The sequence below is a fragment of the Aegilops tauschii genome, chromosome 4 (genome assembly GCF_002575655.3).
Source record: "Aegilops tauschii subsp. strangulata cultivar AL8/78 chromosome 4, Aet v6.0, whole genome shotgun sequence".
Lineage (NCBI taxonomy): Eukaryota > Viridiplantae > Streptophyta > Magnoliopsida > Poales > Poaceae > Aegilops > Aegilops tauschii.
In genome coordinates this window covers 456,638,268-456,654,736 of record NC_053038.3, presented here as the reverse complement: position 1 = coordinate 456,654,736, position 16,469 = coordinate 456,638,268, and positions in this window count along the sequence as shown.

The following is a 16,469-nucleotide window of genomic DNA, read 5'->3' as shown; positions in this document are numbered from 1 at the left end:
TGATAGGTCAACATCGGAATCATCCCGCTCGTCTTCCATGAGTCCGGCGTCGAGCCCAGACCTCGATTATATCCGGTTCATGGAAGGGACGCCGCCTCCGGAGTCGTTAGACGACAACCAGACGGACGAGGAGCCGTCGGAGGACAAAGAAGAGGACGACGATGATGATGAGGAGGAATGGTCGAACAAGGAGGAGGACGACGACGACAGCAACGACGATGACGACGGCGGCGGCGATGAAAAGCCAACGGTCAGCGGCAAGAAGCGTCCTTGCCAAGACGATGTCGCGGGGCCATCCAACAAGAACAACAAGAAGAAGAAGGAATAAATTAAGCAGGCTGTATATATCTTTGTTTATCCTGTCAATCTCATCGCGGACGGTTAGTAATATGTATTCGACAGAGATCTTCTACATGATCGCCAACAGGTTGGTTTGTTGAACTGTGTGCCCTGACGAGCACACAATTCACAAAAAAAAGACTGTATGGGCTGTCTATAATGATCGCACACAATTCTGATTATCGACCTGTTTGCCGGGTATCACACACATCTTGTTACGCCGAATCGTTTGTATTCACCTCACTCATCGCAAACGGTTCATCGGAGTGAACTGTATGTCGTATATCGCACACACCTTGATATGGCTGCCCATTTCTGTTGTTCTGTCTCATCGCAAACAGTTTGTACAGATCAACCGTATGCCCCTCATCGCACACGCAACTAAAATATGAACCGTGTTTGATCTATCATTCATCGTAAACGTTTTGCATCATTTCTGGCGGTTTTCATACAGCACCGTTTGCAATTATTGCATCGCACACAGTTTCTCGTAGGGTCTCTGATCGTAGTGTCGCGTTAGCAGCATCCTGCAGTAGTGAAAATTGATTCAAATTTAGTCCATATGGTAGACGACAATATATATGTTCATAGGGTGAGTAAAATGTTCATATATGATGGAAGATCAAAATGTAGGACTACATCCATTATAAACCGCAAGGTCACCTAACGATATATTCAAATTCAACATAACGTGGATTCCAAAATTGAAATTCGAGATCCTGGCATTTGTAATCATATAAAAAGGGACATGACTCTTTCTTTTGGTGGGACTTGATTTTTTTTTTGTTGCTAAGGGAAGTGCGAATCGATTTGGTACTATACAGGGTAATCTTGTTCTCCAGATTTTTTTACATTTTTCTTGTAGTTTTTTCAATGACATCTATAGCAATATAGTAAAAGGGGACATGACTCTCTTGTGTCTTGTATGAATTGTTTTTTTTTGTACACGTTAAGTTTGTTCTGCCGAACAAGGAATCCGCGCCTTGTTATCCCGAAATTTTCAAGCTCGAGTATCTTTTATCTCATCTGCTTTGAAACTCCCGCCTCTTCAACCCGCTCCGCGCCTTGTTATCCCAAAATTTCGACGCGCGCGAATACTCCCTCCTCATCCGAAATCGGTCCCGCAGCCCAGACACGCGAAATCCCCCTTCTACCCCTCAGTCGGAAATGCCGGCTCGACATCACGGTGTCAAAACCGGTGGGGGTACGCTGGTAACTTACCCTACATTTCGGACAAGCGCGTCCCTAAGCCATGGCTCCCCCTACCTTCCCCTTCATCCCCCCCATTCGTACACCGAGGCCGCCAAAACCTGCGAAACCCCACGCTCCTCCGTCGGCCTCCCGACCGCCGCCCAGCCGGAGACTCTTACCCAACGACGTCGTCCACCGCAATAGCTCGCCATCCCTCATCCACCGCACTGGATGAGGATCCGTCATCGATCTTGTCGTCCCGCCGGATCAGTCGCCCCGTCCTCCACCTCCAAGGAGCTGCCCCGATGTTCGCCTCGTCTATCGCGCCACCTCCATCCCCACAGCACCGTCTTGACCTGCCCCACCGGAACCGCAGCACCCTCACCAATTCCTCCAATGAAGCCGAGGCCCACTCGGCGCCACCAAGGAGGTTCTGCACCCACCGCTGCATTTTATCTTTTATTCGATCTCACGGGGCTGCCGGTGCTCGATACCGAGCAGCCATGGCGGGTCTCCATCGACGGCACCGTTGCCGGCCACTTCATCCACGGCGTCTCTCCCCCATGTCATTGCTTCCTCGGCGGCGACTTCCACACCAGCACTAGCTGCAGCTGCTCCGGCTCTCGCTCACGCTGCAGCTCTTTTGTTGTTGTCGGTCGCGCTGTTGCACTGCTCTTGCTTTCGTTCGTGCTGCTGCTCTTCTCTGCTATTGTTGTCGGTCGCGCTGCTGCTCCGCTCTTGCTCTCGTTCGTGCTGCTGCTCTGCTCTTGCTCTCGCTCGCGCTGCTGCTGCTGCTACATGACCTCCGGCAGCTACAAGAGTTGGGTGGGCAACAAACAGTAGATGATCCATTCTCTACCTTTTTAAAACTGAAGCTATAATCTACCTGCTATCATTAGTTTTGGATCTATCCACTCGTTTGCTACCATCACTCTTGATTTCTGCATGCACCCCTTAGGCCTTACAAGATCTAACTATTTTTTTATTATGCATGTCAGTTATTGTAGACAATCATACTGAACATGTAGAGAAAAAGAGAAGACCGTTGCGTGGGAATATAATGTCATGCAGACGCCGCTCCATGGTGGGCGAAGTGCCCCCCCCCCTCCCGCCATTCCAGATTGTATTCTAGAGGAAGATAACTGTTCAGATGGGGATTTAGAGGGAGCCGACCACTCCTATTTACCACCTGAGGTGTTTGCTCTAACCTGGCATGCTTATGTTGGTCATATCATGCATATGGCGCCTCGCATTCCTTGCATTATACATCTTATATGTCATCAGCTCAGTTTAGATTTGCTTTGTGTGAATGCACCTGTTGTCGGATCACGGGTTCCGGCAAAAACCCTTAAGGTTCGATCACTGGGGTGCGCGCGAAGATTTCCTCCCTACCGATCTACGCCCTAGCTCACTAAGATCTCGCGGACGAACTCGATGAACTCACGACACAAGACACGAGATTTATACTGGTTCGGGCCACCATTGTGGTGTAATACCCTACTTCACTGTGGTGGTGGTGGATTGCCTCTTGGGCTGTTGATGAACAGTACAAGGGGAAGAACAGCCTCCTGAGGTCGAGGTGTTCTTGTGCTCGGTGTGTGGCTAAGGATTGGCTCAAGACTAGATGTCTCTACTGTGGTGGCTAGTTCTGCTTATATAGGCCCTGGTCCTCTCCCCAAATATCGAGTGGGAAGGGAGCCAACAACGGTGGCCAATTTGAAAGGGGACAGCTAGTACAGCTTATCCTGACAAAAGCTGTCTTCGCCTGCGAAAGGCTCTGGTGATGACGCCGTCTTGGCCTCCATGGTGACCTCCGTCCTGCCGTCCATCGGGTCCTGGTCTCGTTGCACCGATATGGAAACCTTTGCCTGATGCCTCAGTACTCCGCGCCTGCGCCTGCCTCCTTAGCACCAAAGAGGAAACAAGGACGCTGCGCGCGCTGGCGCCCGCCTGGCGCCCGCCTGGTGTCGATCGTCATGGCTCACGTCACGAGAGCCTCGCGAGGTTTGCCTTGCCTTGATTTCTCCGCTCCTCGCGAGGCAGCCTGGTGAGGCCACTCCTGAGGAGGTCTGTCGTCGTCCGCCTCACGAGGCTTGGCCCCTCGCGAGGGTCTTGAATGTCTCGCTGATGAAGTTGGGCCGTACAGGCCTGCAGCACAGCCACGCCGTGGGCCGCAGGCAGGCAAGTCTGGGGACCCCCGTTCCCAGAACGCCGACAGTAGCCCCCGGGCCCAAGGCGCGCTTGGGCTTGGCTTCGAGGCGAAGCCAAAGGTCAAGCGCGGAGCACCGCGGGCCCCCAAAGCCTGCGGCCTCGGTCGACGCATGGCGGTTGATTGGACGTGGGCGTCTCCGCTTCCCCATGCTGCCTTGAAATCCGCCTGGCTATGCGGCCCCCGCAGCCTACACAGTTATTCTTCCATTGCCCGCGCCTTGCTTCCCCCAATCTCCCTGCTTTCTCGAGACTCTGCTCCTCCTCTCCAATCTGACCTGCCCCCTGCCCGCTTCACCGCCATGGCGCCGAAACAAGCAGACAAGGGGAAGAAGCCCCTGTCTTCGCTAAGTGCGCCTCCGGCCGTCGAGCCTGCGGTCGGCTGATCCTTGGTTCTCAACGACGAGGCCATGGACAAGGTGCGTCCAATGCTCGCTTCCAGCTTCAATGAGTGGGGGGAGACGGTGGCTTGGCCTGCATCCCACGCTCGCATTGCCCGAACAGCCACCGAGGTCCCAATCTTCATCGATGCCCTTTGGGCTGGCCTGATTCCCCCTTTCTCCGCCTTCTTCAAGGCGGTGCTTGAGCATTACCAGATCCATATGCTGCATCTCGACCCTCAATCCGTGACTCTCCTTGCCGTCTTTGCCTTTGTGTGTGAGGCCATGGCAGGCGTCGCTTCTTCTGTGGCCCTCTTCCACCATTTCTTCTCATTGCATCTGACCGTCCCCCGGCAAAGCTCGGGGTGCGTGAGCTTCCAGGCTGTGGCCGCGACGGCGGGCGCGGGGATCAACTTCGAGCTTCCTCCATCCACGAGCGAGTTTCAGATAGAGTGGGTGTTTGTCGATGCCGGTGTGCTCAGCCCTCTGCTCCACTCCCCGTCTGCGCCCGCCGTTCCCAACTTCGGCTGGGGTCACGAGAGGCTCGCGAGCCCCCGTCTTCTCCCTGTCTGGCTTAGGCTGAGGAGGCTGAAGGTTCGCGGCGTGACCGCGCCTGTGGTGGTGAAGGAGTTCATCAAGCGTCGGGTTGCTCCGCTTCAGCGCCATTCTCGCCCGATGTGGACCTTGCTCAGCAGCCAGGACCACATGAGGTTTCACGAGTCCGGGCTCCCCCTTGGGACGGAGCGAATGGTGCTCAAGGTCCTAACAGGTGTCCCTTCGCCGGACGACTTGCCCGGAAAGAACTGTCTGCTGTACCGCTGCAAGAACAAGGCTAAGTTTGCAGGGAGCATGCCTCCCTTTGATGAGTGGGGACTGCGTCCGGACGGCCTGGTGGGGTCCCGCGAGAACCCTGCCAATGTGGTTTCCTTCTTCGTTGCTAGTGACAAGCCCGTCCCGAATGTGGGTGCAGGGGGACGAGCGCCGCCAGAGGCTGGCGGCATGAGTGCTGATGTGCGGACGCCACCCGAGGCTCCCGGGGCGTCGTCCTCAGGAACCCGTTATCCTGAGGCGTTGGTTGCCGAGACGATGCAGCACGCGGCTCCCGAGGCCGTAGCTCTGGATGCCTTGGGGGGTCGCGGTGAGACGGCGCCCGACTGTTCTCCGCAGCCAAGTGCCCCTGAAGTCTTTGTCTCGAGCACTTCTCTGGCTGCGCCCCGCACTGGGCGCCACATTCAGCGCTTCGGTCGGCTTTGTGTGGACTTCGAGGGACTCCGCAAGAGGAAAGGATCCCCGGGCGGCAATGGCATCTTCGGGCCATTCAAGCGACGAAAGTACATCGCCGTCGACGAGTGAGTACTGCACCTTGTGATCTCGTGATTGCTGATTTCCTTCCTGACGCTGGCTCTTCAGGTCCCCTTCTGCCAAGGCCGTTGAGTCTCCCGAGGAGCAATCCTCGCCTTCTTCGGCACCCCCGTTGGCCTTGAGCACCCCGAGCCTACATGCCGCGCCTGGAGCTGGGCCGGCCGAGGGGGTGCGCTTGCCTTCATGGCGCCTTGAATCCGTGGCTTCGTTGCCCTTCCTCCCCGGTCTGGCTTGGAGCTTGGCGGGCGTTCCCCGGACTCCTCCTCCGGTCATGAATAGCAGCTGGCTGGCTTCGGCCCTCAGCTCCTCCTCAAGCATCGGGCCCCGACTGGCAGGGGGCTCTCGCGAGGTCGGGCCGACACCTGGAGCGGCACCAGCCCCAGCCCCCTACTGAGAGGGGGTGCGCCGCTTCATGCCCCGCCTGCAGCCCCCGTGGCAGAGGACGAGGTGGGGCGTGCGTTGGAGTTCGAGCGCGGGCGGAGCGTCGTTCGTCATGAGCTCTTCCGGGAGGTGATGGGCGCGATGAGCCGACTTGGTGAAGAACTCGCGGGCGTCGACTCGCGCCTTGAGGCTGAAGGTCTCCGGCTGGTGGAGGAACGGCGTAAACTGAGGGTGTCCATCAACCTTTGCCGCTACCAGCGCGATCTCGACAATGCGAAGGCCGAGGCGTCCCTCAAGGTTTCTCGTGAGGCTTGCTCTCGAGCCATGGAGGAGGCTCGTGAGGCTGACCGCCGTCGCGAGGCTGCAGAGAAGCGCGCGTGGCAGCTCCAGGCCTGGAGTGCGTCCCTGGAGCAGCAGGTGGAGGCGCGCAAGGCCGCCCTTGCATCGCTGAGGGGGACGCCCAGCGAGGAAGAAGAGATCTGGAAGCGTGAGGAGGCGCTGGTTCTGGAGGTCGTGGAGCGTAGCCTTGAGCTCGAGCAGCTGGAGACGAGGGAGCGCCAAGTTGCCCAAGCGGAAGATACCGTTGGCGCGCGCGAGGCCAAGGCTCAGGAGGAGGTTGATCGCCGAGTGGCTGAGGCTCGTGCGGATCTGGAGGGTCGGTATGACTTGAAGTTGAAGCTTGCAGGGACGGAGGATGCGGGTAGGGCCGCTGCCCTCAGGCCCAGGCTAGCTGATGCAGACAGGCGCGCGGAGGCCATGACCACCGCCCTGGCCACGGCACAGGCGGAGCTGGCCTCCGCCCGCGCCGAGTTGCTCTCCCTCCGGAAGCGGGTTGATGACGCCGAGTGCGCTGCGCGGCAGAGTCGGGAGGAAGTGTTGGAGAGGCGGACGCTGGAGCGCGTTCATGCTCCCATGCTTCAGGATCTTCGGAACAGGGCCAACACTGCCCTGGGCCATATCTGTGACGCAAACGCCCCCCATCCTCAGGTGAATGACTATGCCAGTCACCTCCGCTTCTTCACCGACGTGGTGACACGCCTGGAGGTCCGATCTGACGAAGCTCGCAGGCTCGTGGAGGAGAGGAGTCGCGGCCTACTCAAGCGCGCTTTCTCCCGTGTCTTCAGCCATCTCCTAAACGCCAACCCCGACTTCGACTTCGACGCTGCCATCGCCCCTATACCTACAGTCGTTCGGGACGACCTGGCGCGGTGGGTAGTGGAAAACGTGGATGCGCTGGTCAGGGCCTTCACTTCAGAGGACGACGCGGTGGTGGTCGCCGCGGACGAAGGCGATGTGGTCGATGATGGTGACGCCGGCGTTGGCGAAGGTGACGGCGATGCCAACGACGGTGGCGGCGATGCCAACGACGGTGGCAGCGACACCAGCGATGCGTCTGAAGACGATGTAGAGGACGCGGCGAGCAACATATCTGGTTGATCCCTCGTTCCTTGCTGCTTTATCCTGTATGCAAAAACCTGGGCATGATCCCTAAAATTGTGAGAGCATTTTGAGAGGACGAGCCCCTCATGTAAACAAATCTTAATTTTTACTCTTGTATGCCCAGCTGAGTGGGCGCCTTCGTGGATCCCCGAGCCTGGCGGCAAGTTTCGCTGCTACGGCTTACCTTAGTTGGGGCGGGTCACGAACCGAATCGTGAGGTCATGAGCTTTCGGGACTCCTGGAGAGCCCGTCAATCCACCCGAGGGGACCTCGTGAGGGGCGAGCACCAGCCGTGGCGTCAGCGCGCGCGTGGTGCACATGTGCCTCGCCCAGTCTAGCTCGCGAGGGGCTCGCGAGTGGAAGGCGTGGTGTGTGAGTCCAAAACAAGGCGAGAACCAGATAACGAGAAATCGCTCCGAATGAGAAAAGGCACCCCCTAGCGCGCATCAATGAAAACTCAACTTCAACTTAAATCCAATTCCAAAAAGGCACGGCTACAGAAAATGGATTCAAAGCAAATGGCCGCGTCCGGCTCCTAGTCTAGTCTTCTTGTCTTCAAGTCTTCTCACCAGCGCGGAGCTAAGTGCTGCCACTAGGCGTGGGAGGGAGCCCCAGGGCCTGAGGTCGGCACCCCTGAGACTTTGGGGTGTGTACAGCCCCACTCATTATTACGTGAGAGTGTCACGGGCGGCGATCTTCACAGGCACTAGGCCTTCTTCACAGGTACCGGCCTTGCTTCATATCGCTAGATGAGGGCCCCGCCTTGCGCCACCCTCGACCACCTTTGAACCGACCGGCAACCAGGACGGCGCAAAAGGGGGGAAAGGGGATGCCCTCGGCGACCACGGGTCCTCTGCCGGGGGAAGGCCCGCCGGCACCTCCCCGGCAGAGGGCCTACCTCCGGGCGTCGCCTGGCTTCGCGCGACATGGGGAGGGGCCTTGCTCCTGGCTCCCTCCATGCAGCCCCCAGCGTGCTTTCCCTGGCGGAAGGGGTGTTGTTGCGCCGGGGTCGTCGGTCGAGGCCGTGACCTGATTCACTGGCAGCCCATGGTTAGCGTAAGCTTGCTCCTGAGAGATTAGCGGTACCCTGTAGCTGTTGTTGCAGGCGCGGTTGTTGCGGTTCCCCGTCGATTCCTGGAAGGCTTCAACTTCTAGCGCCCCTTCTTCCCAATCTTCTCCGAGGAACGAGTCGGGGTCGTCCTCCGGCGCGTACTCCTAGTCCATCATGCGAGGCACGTAGGCTTCCGGGGCCGTCACCCCAAACACCTCGCCGTAATGCCCCACACTCCATGTTGCCCGGCCCAGCGCGGCATCCTGGGGATGGTAGCGCAACATTTCACTGGGACCATGGGAGGCGACGCTTGTGCCCATGCTTGCCGCAGGCGGCACGGGGGCGACGGGGCCCCCGGCACCGCCGGCCGTGCTGGTGTTGACGAAGCCCCCACGCACACCTGAGGACGCGTGGTTGCGGCGAGGCCCGCCGTGAGTCCCCGTAGTGGCCTGAGAAGGAAGCAGGTAGCAGAAGGGCGGCACTCCCGATGCCTCCGCATCTAGCAGCTCGGCGACGCATTCCAGCAGTGCGTCCCGGTCGCTCTCCATTAGTCGGCACCGCAGCAACTCCCGCGCCACCATGAGCGTGGCCCGCATGTTCGCCTGCTCCCGCCGTATGTGTGGTGCCGTTGCTGCGGCGTGGCTTGCCGCCCTTCCAGCGGCTCGCGCTTGTCGTGGGGTGAGGGCGGACGACGCCCCGCCACGCCGCCCGCACCCTGGGGCGTTAGGCGGCGCTCGGGCCGCCTGGAGCGCGGGGTTGAGGTCTTCATGGGCAGGTGGCGCCGCCCGGACCGGCCAGGCTGCCTAGCGGTCGGAGTCGGCCCTCGGGTCGCCAGACGTCGGCGCCGCAAAGCGTTGGCGGGGAAGAGGCTTCGGCGCACCCCTACCTGGCGCGCCAAATGTCGGATCACGGGTTCCGGCAAAAAACCTTAAGATTCGAACACTGGGGTGCGCGCGAAGATTTCCTCCCTACCGATCTACGCCCTAGCTCGCTAAGTTCTCGCGGACGAACTCGATGAACTCACAACACAAGACACGAGATTTATACTGGTTCGGGCCACCGTTGTGGTGTAATACCCTACTCCAGTGTGGTGGTGGTGGATTGCCTCTTGGGCTGATGATGAACAGTACAAGCGGAAGAACAGACTCCTGAGGTCGAGGTGTTCTTGTGCTCGGTGTGTGGCTAAGGATTGGCTCAAGACTAGATGCCTCTACTGTGGTGGCCAGTTCTGCTTATATAGGCCCTGGTCCTCTCCCCAAATATCGAGCGGGAAGGGAGCCAACAACGGTGGCCAATTTGAAAGGGGACAGCTAGTACAGCTTATCCTGACAAAGCGGTCTTCGCCTGTGAAAGGCTCTGGTGATGACGCCATCTTGGGCTCCATGGTGACCTCCGTCCTGCCGTCCTTCGGGTCCTGGTCTCGTTGCACCAATATGGAAACCTTTGCCTGATGCCTCGGTACTCTGCACATGCGCCTGCCTCCTTAGCACCAAAGAGGAAACAAGGACGCTGCGCGCGCTGGCGCCCGCCTGGCGCCCGCCTGGTGTCGATCGTCATGGCTCACGTCACGAGAGCCTCGCGAGGTTTGCCTTGCCTTGATTTCTCCGCTCCTCGCGAGGCAGCCTGGTGAGGCCGCTCCTGAGGAGGTCTTGCGTCGTCTGCCTCGCGAGGGTCTTGAATGTCTCACTGATGAAGTTGGGCCGTACAGGCCTGCAGCACAGCCACGCCGTGGGCCGCGGGCAGGCAAGTCTGGGGACCCCCGTTCCCAAAACGCCGACACCTGTTTAGTTTCTATATCATACTCCCACCGTTTCAAAATATTTGTCTTTTTAGAGATTTTAATAAGTGACTACATAAGGAGCAAAATGAGTGAATCTACACTCTAAAATATGTCTATATACATCCGTATGTGGTAGTCCATTTGAAATCTCTAAAAATACAAATATTTAGGAACGGAGGGAGGATATGGGAATTATGCAATGCCATCTTCTTTAGCCAGGCATCATATACGTGAATCATGCAATGCCATCCTGTTTAGCCAGTCATCATATATGTGAATTGTAGCGTGCCATTTTTTTCATAATGTATTCCATTTGTCAACAATGTTTATACATTCATCTACTCTTCCTGTGCATCAGCCATTTGAGTCGGTCATGGGAAAATCTGGAGTGAAAACAAGGTCTTCTGAGCAGTCAGTGCTACCCGTCGATGCAGATTTCTTACTCGTTACATATAGTTCCTCAAAGGAGGATTCAGAGACAGATGACCAGTCGTATCCCCACCCCCGAGGTGCATGCTCTAACTTGGCAGGGTTTTATCTCTCATATCAAGCATATGGTGTCTTGCAATGCCATGCCATCTGCTTAGATTAGACATGCTTTGTGTGAATGCCTCCTGTTTGCTTTCTATATCAGATATGTGAATTATGCAATGCCATGTTTTTCAGCCAGTTATCATATCTGTGAATTATGCACCGCCATGTAGCCAGGCATCATATATGTGAATTATCTCATGCCATCTTTTTTTTTATTAAGTATTCCATTTGTCGACAATCTGTGTATATTGAACTACTCTTCATGTGTATCAGCCATTTGAGCCGGTTATGGAAAAATCAGGAGTGAAAACAAGGTCTTCAGAGCAGGCAATGGTACCTGTTGAAGCATATATCTCAATGGTTACAGGGAGCTCCTCAGAGGAGCATTCAGAGACAGATGACCAGTCCTATATCCCACCTGAGGTGTATGCTCTAAGTTGCAATGTTTATATTTCTCATATCATGCATATGGTGTCTTGCATTGCTTAGTTTAGACATCATATGCACAATATTGAATTCCATCTGCTTAGTTTAGAGATCATACATGCGAGTGCCAGCTGCTTAGTATATGAATCAATTATGTCAATTGTATCATGACATCGTGTATACTTAGACAACATGTATGTGAATTATTTCATCCCAACCTATTTGATAAAGACATCATATAGTTTTGTCATGTCATCCTGTTTAGATACTCATCATATGTTTAATTATGCCATTATATCATGTTAAGTTATCCATCATATATCTGAAACTGTGTCATGCTGATACGTCTCCAACGTATCTATAATTTTTTATTGTTCCATGCTATTATATATTCTGTTTTGGATGTTTAATGGGATTTATTATACACTTTTATATTATTTTTAGGACTAACCTACTAACCGGAGGCCTAGCCCAAATTGCTGTTTTCTTGCCTATTTCAGTGTTTCGAAGAAAAGGAATATCAAACGGAGTCCAAACGGAATGAAACCTTCGGGAGAGTTATTTTTGGAACGGAAGCAATCCAGGAGACTTGGAGTGTACGTCATGGAAGCAACGAGGTGGCCACGAGGCAGGGAGGCACGCCTGCACCCCTGGGTGCGCCCCCCAACCTCGTGGGCCCCTCGTGGCTCCCCTGACCGACTTCTTTCGCCTATATATATCCATATACCCTAAAAACTTCGGGGAACAGAATAGATTGGGAGTTCCACCGCCGCAAGCCTCTGTAGCCACCAAAAACCAATCGGGACCGTGTTCCGGCACCCTGCCGGAGGGGGGATCCCTCACCGGTGGCCATCTTCATCATCCCGGCGCTCTCCATGACGAGGAGGGAGTAGTTCACCCTCGGGGCTGAGGGTATGTACCAGTAGCTATGTGTTTGATCTCTCTCTCTCTCTCTCGTGTTCTTGAGGTGGTACGATCTTGATGTATCGCGAGCTTTGCTATTATTGTTGGATCTTATGATGTTTCTCCCCCTCTACTCCCTTGTAATGGATTGAGTTTTCCCTTTGAAGTTATCTTATCGGATTGAGTCTTTAAGGATTTGAGAACACTTCATGTATGTCTTGCATGTGCTTATCTGTGGTGACAATGGGATATTCACGTGATCTACTTGATGTATGTTTTGGTGATCAACTTGCGGGTTCCATAACATTGTGAACTTATGCATAGGGGTTGGCACACGTTTTCGTCTTGACTCTCCGGTACAAACTTTGGGGCACTCTTTGAAGTTCTTTGTGTTGGTTGAATAGATGAATTCGAGATTGTGTGATGCATATCGTATAATCATACCCACGGATACTTGAGGTGACATTGGAGTATCTAGGTGACATTAGGGTTTTGGTTGATTTTTGTCTTAAGGTGGTATTCTAGTACGAACTCTATGATAGACCGAACGGAAAGAATAGCTTCGTGTTATTTTACTACGGACTCTTGAATAGATTGATCAGAAAGGATAACTTTGAGGTGGTTTCATACCCTACCATAATCTCTTCGTTTGTTCTCTGCTATTAGTGACTTTGGAGTGACTCTTTGTTGCATGTTGAGGGATAGTTATATGATCCAATTATGTTATTATTGTTGAGAGAACTTGCACTAGTGAAAGTATGAACCCTAGGCCTTGTTTCCTAGCATTGAAATACCGTTTGTGCTCACTTTTTTCATTAGTTACCTTGTTGTTTTTATATTTTCAGATTACAAAAACCTATATCTATCATCCATATTGCACTTGTATCACCCTCTCTTCGCCGAACTAGTGCACCTATACAATTTACCATTGTATTGGGTGTGTTGGGGACACAAGAGACTCTTTGTTATTTGGTTGCAGGGTTGCTTGAGAGAGACCATCTTCATCCTATGCCTCCCACGGATTGATAAACCTTAGGTAATCCACTTGAGGGAAATTTTCTACTGTCCTACAAACCTCTGCACTTGGAGGCCCAACAACGTCTACAAGAAGAAGGTTGCGTAGTAGACATCAAGCTCTTTTCTGGCACCGTTGCCGGGGAGGTGAGTGCTTGAAGGTATATCTTTAGATCTTGCAATCGAATCTTTTTGTTTCTTGTTTTATCACTAGTTTAGTCTATAAAAGAAAACTACAAAAAAATGGAATTGAGTTTGTCTCATACGCTTCATCTTTTTAATATCTTTCGTGAGAATGATGGGAAGGAAAAATGTGCTCAAGTGCTAGAATAAGAAGTCTATAAAATGTTTGGCACTAAATCTTTGAATGATGAGCATGATTGAAATGTTGTAAGTATGAATTCTTTGGATACCCATAACGCTAATGATATGCAAAGCCACAAGCTTGGGGATGCTATGTTTGATGAAGATGATATTTTTTGTCCCCCAAGTTTAGATGAGAAAATTTATTATGATGAAAGCATGCCTCCTATTTATGATGATGATTGTGATGACACGTATGCTATAAAGAATAAATATAACCATGAAACTTGTCATCGTGATTTTAATTTTCAATGGGATTATGCTTCACATGATAGTTATTTTGTTGAGTTTGCTCCCACTACTATTGATGAGAATAAATTTGCTTATGTGGAGAGTAATAAAAATTCTATGCTAGTAGATCATGAAAAGAATGCTTTATGTGCTGGTTATATGGTTGAATTCATTCATGATGCTACTGAAAATTATTATGAGAGAGGATCATATGCTTCTACATATTGCAATAATATCAAGTTTCCTCTCTATATACTTCAAGTTTTGAAGCTATGCTTGTTTTGCCTTCCTATGCTAGTTGATTATTGTTCCCATAAGTTGTTTGCTCACAAAATCCCTATGCATAGGAAGTGGGTTAGACTTAAATGTGCTAGTAATATTCTTCATGATGCTCTCTTTATGTTTCAATTCTTATCTTTTATGTGAGCATCATTGAAATCATCATGCCTAGCTAGGGGCGTTAAACGTTCGCGCTTGTTGGGAGGCATCCCAATTTTATTTTTGTTCCTTGATTTTTGTTTCTGTTTAGTAATAAATAATTCCTCTAGCCTCTGGTTAGATGTGGTTTTATGTTTTAATTAGTGTTTGTGCCAAGTAGAACCTTTGGGAAGACTTGGGTGAAGTCTTTATGATCTTGCTGTAAAAAACAGAAACTTTAGCGCTCACGAGATTAGCTAAAACTTTTTACTGGAGAGTGCTATTTAGTTGGTTCTTTTTTCAGATGATTACTAGACAAATTCCTCAGGTCCACCATTTTATTTCAGAATTTTTGGAGTTACATAAGTATTAGAATGATACATATTACTACATACTGTTCTGTTTTTGACAGATTCTGTTTTCTATGTGATGTTTGCTTATTTTGATGAATCTATGAGTAGTATCGGAGGGTATGAACCATAGAGAAGTTGTAATACAGTAGATATTACACCAATATGAATTTAGAATGAGTTCACAACAGTACCTAAGTGGTGATTTATTTTCTTATACTAACGGAGCTTACGAGTTTTCTGTTGAGTTTTGTGTTGTGAAGTTTTCAAGTTTTGGGTAAAGATTCGATGGACTATGGAATAAGGAGTGGCAAGAGCCTAAGCATGGGGATGCCCAAGGCACCCCAAGGTAATATTCAAGGACAATCAAGAGCCTAAGCTTGGGGATGCCCCGGATGGCATCCCCTCTTTCGTCTTCGTTCATCGGTAACTTTACTTGGAGCTATATTTTTATTCACCACATGATATGTGTTTTGCTTGGAGCGTCATTTTATTTTCTTTTGTTTTGCTTGCTGTTTGAATAAAATACCAAGATCTGAAATTTTTAAATGTTAGAGAGTCTTCACATACTTACATAATTATTCGACTACTCATTGATCTTCACTTATATCTTTCGGAGTAGTTTGTTGTTTGCTCTAGTGCTTCACTTATATATTTTAGAGCACGACGGTGGTTTTATTTTGAAGAAATAGATGAACTCTCATGCTTCACTTATATTATTTTGAGATTCTTTAGAACAGCATGGTAATTTGCTTTGGTTATTAATCTAGTTCTAATATGATGGGCATCCAAGAGGGATATAATAAAAACTTTCATATAAGTGCATTGAATACTATGAGAAGTTCGATTCTTTATGATTCTTTTGAGATATGAAGATGGTGATATTAGAGTCATGCTAGTGGAGTAGTTGTGAATTTGAGAGATACTTGTGTTAAAGTTTGTGATTCCCGTAGCATGCACGTATGGTGAACCGTTATGTGATGAAGTCGGAGCATGATTTATTTATTGATTGTCCTCCTTATGAGTGGCGGTCGGGGACGAGCGATGGTATTTTCCTACCAATCTATCCCCCTAGGAGCATGCGCGTAGTACTTCGTTTCGATAACTAATAGATTTTTGCAATAAGTATATAAGTTCTTTATGACTAATGTTGAGTCCATGGATTATACGCATTCTCACCCTTCCACCATCTCTAGCCTCTCTTATACCGCGCACCTTTCGCTGGTATCATACACCGACCATACACCTTCCTCAAAACAGCCACCATACCTACCTATTATGGCATTTCCATAGCCATTCCAAGATATATTGCCATGCAACATTCCACCGTTCTGTTTATTATGGTACGCTCCATCATTGTCATATTGCTTTGCATGATCATGTAGTTGACATCGTATTTGTGGCAAAGCCACCGTTCATAATTCTTTCATACATGTCACTCATGAGTCATTGCACATCCCGGTACACCGCCGGAGGCATTCATATAGAGTCATATTTTGTTCTAAGTATCGAGTTGTAATTCTTGAGTTGTAAGTAAATAAAAGTGTGATGATCATCATTATTAGAGCATTGTCCCAAGTGAGGAAAGGATGATGGAGACTATGATTCCCGCATAAGTCGGGATGAGACTCCGGACTTAAAAAAAAGAGGCCATAAAAAACAAGAGAAAAGGCCCAAATAAAAAAATGAGAGAGAAGGGGCAATGCTACTATCCTTTTACCACACTTGTGCTTCAAAGTAGCACCATGATCTTCATGATAGAGAGTCTCCTATGTTGTCACTTTCATATACTAGTGGGAATTTTACATTATAGAACTTGGCTTGTATATTCCAATGATGGGCTTCCTCAAAATGCCCTAGGTCTTCATGAGCAAGCGAGTTGGATGCACACCCACTCAGTTTCTTTTGTTGAGCTTTCATACACTTATAGCTCTAGTGCATCCGTTGCATGGCAATCTCTACTCACTCACATTGATATCTATTGATGGGCATCTCCATAGCCTGTTGATACGCCTAGTTGATGTGAGACTATCTTCTCCTTTTTTATCTTCTCCACAACCACCATTCTATTCCACCTATAGTGCTATGTCCATGGCTCA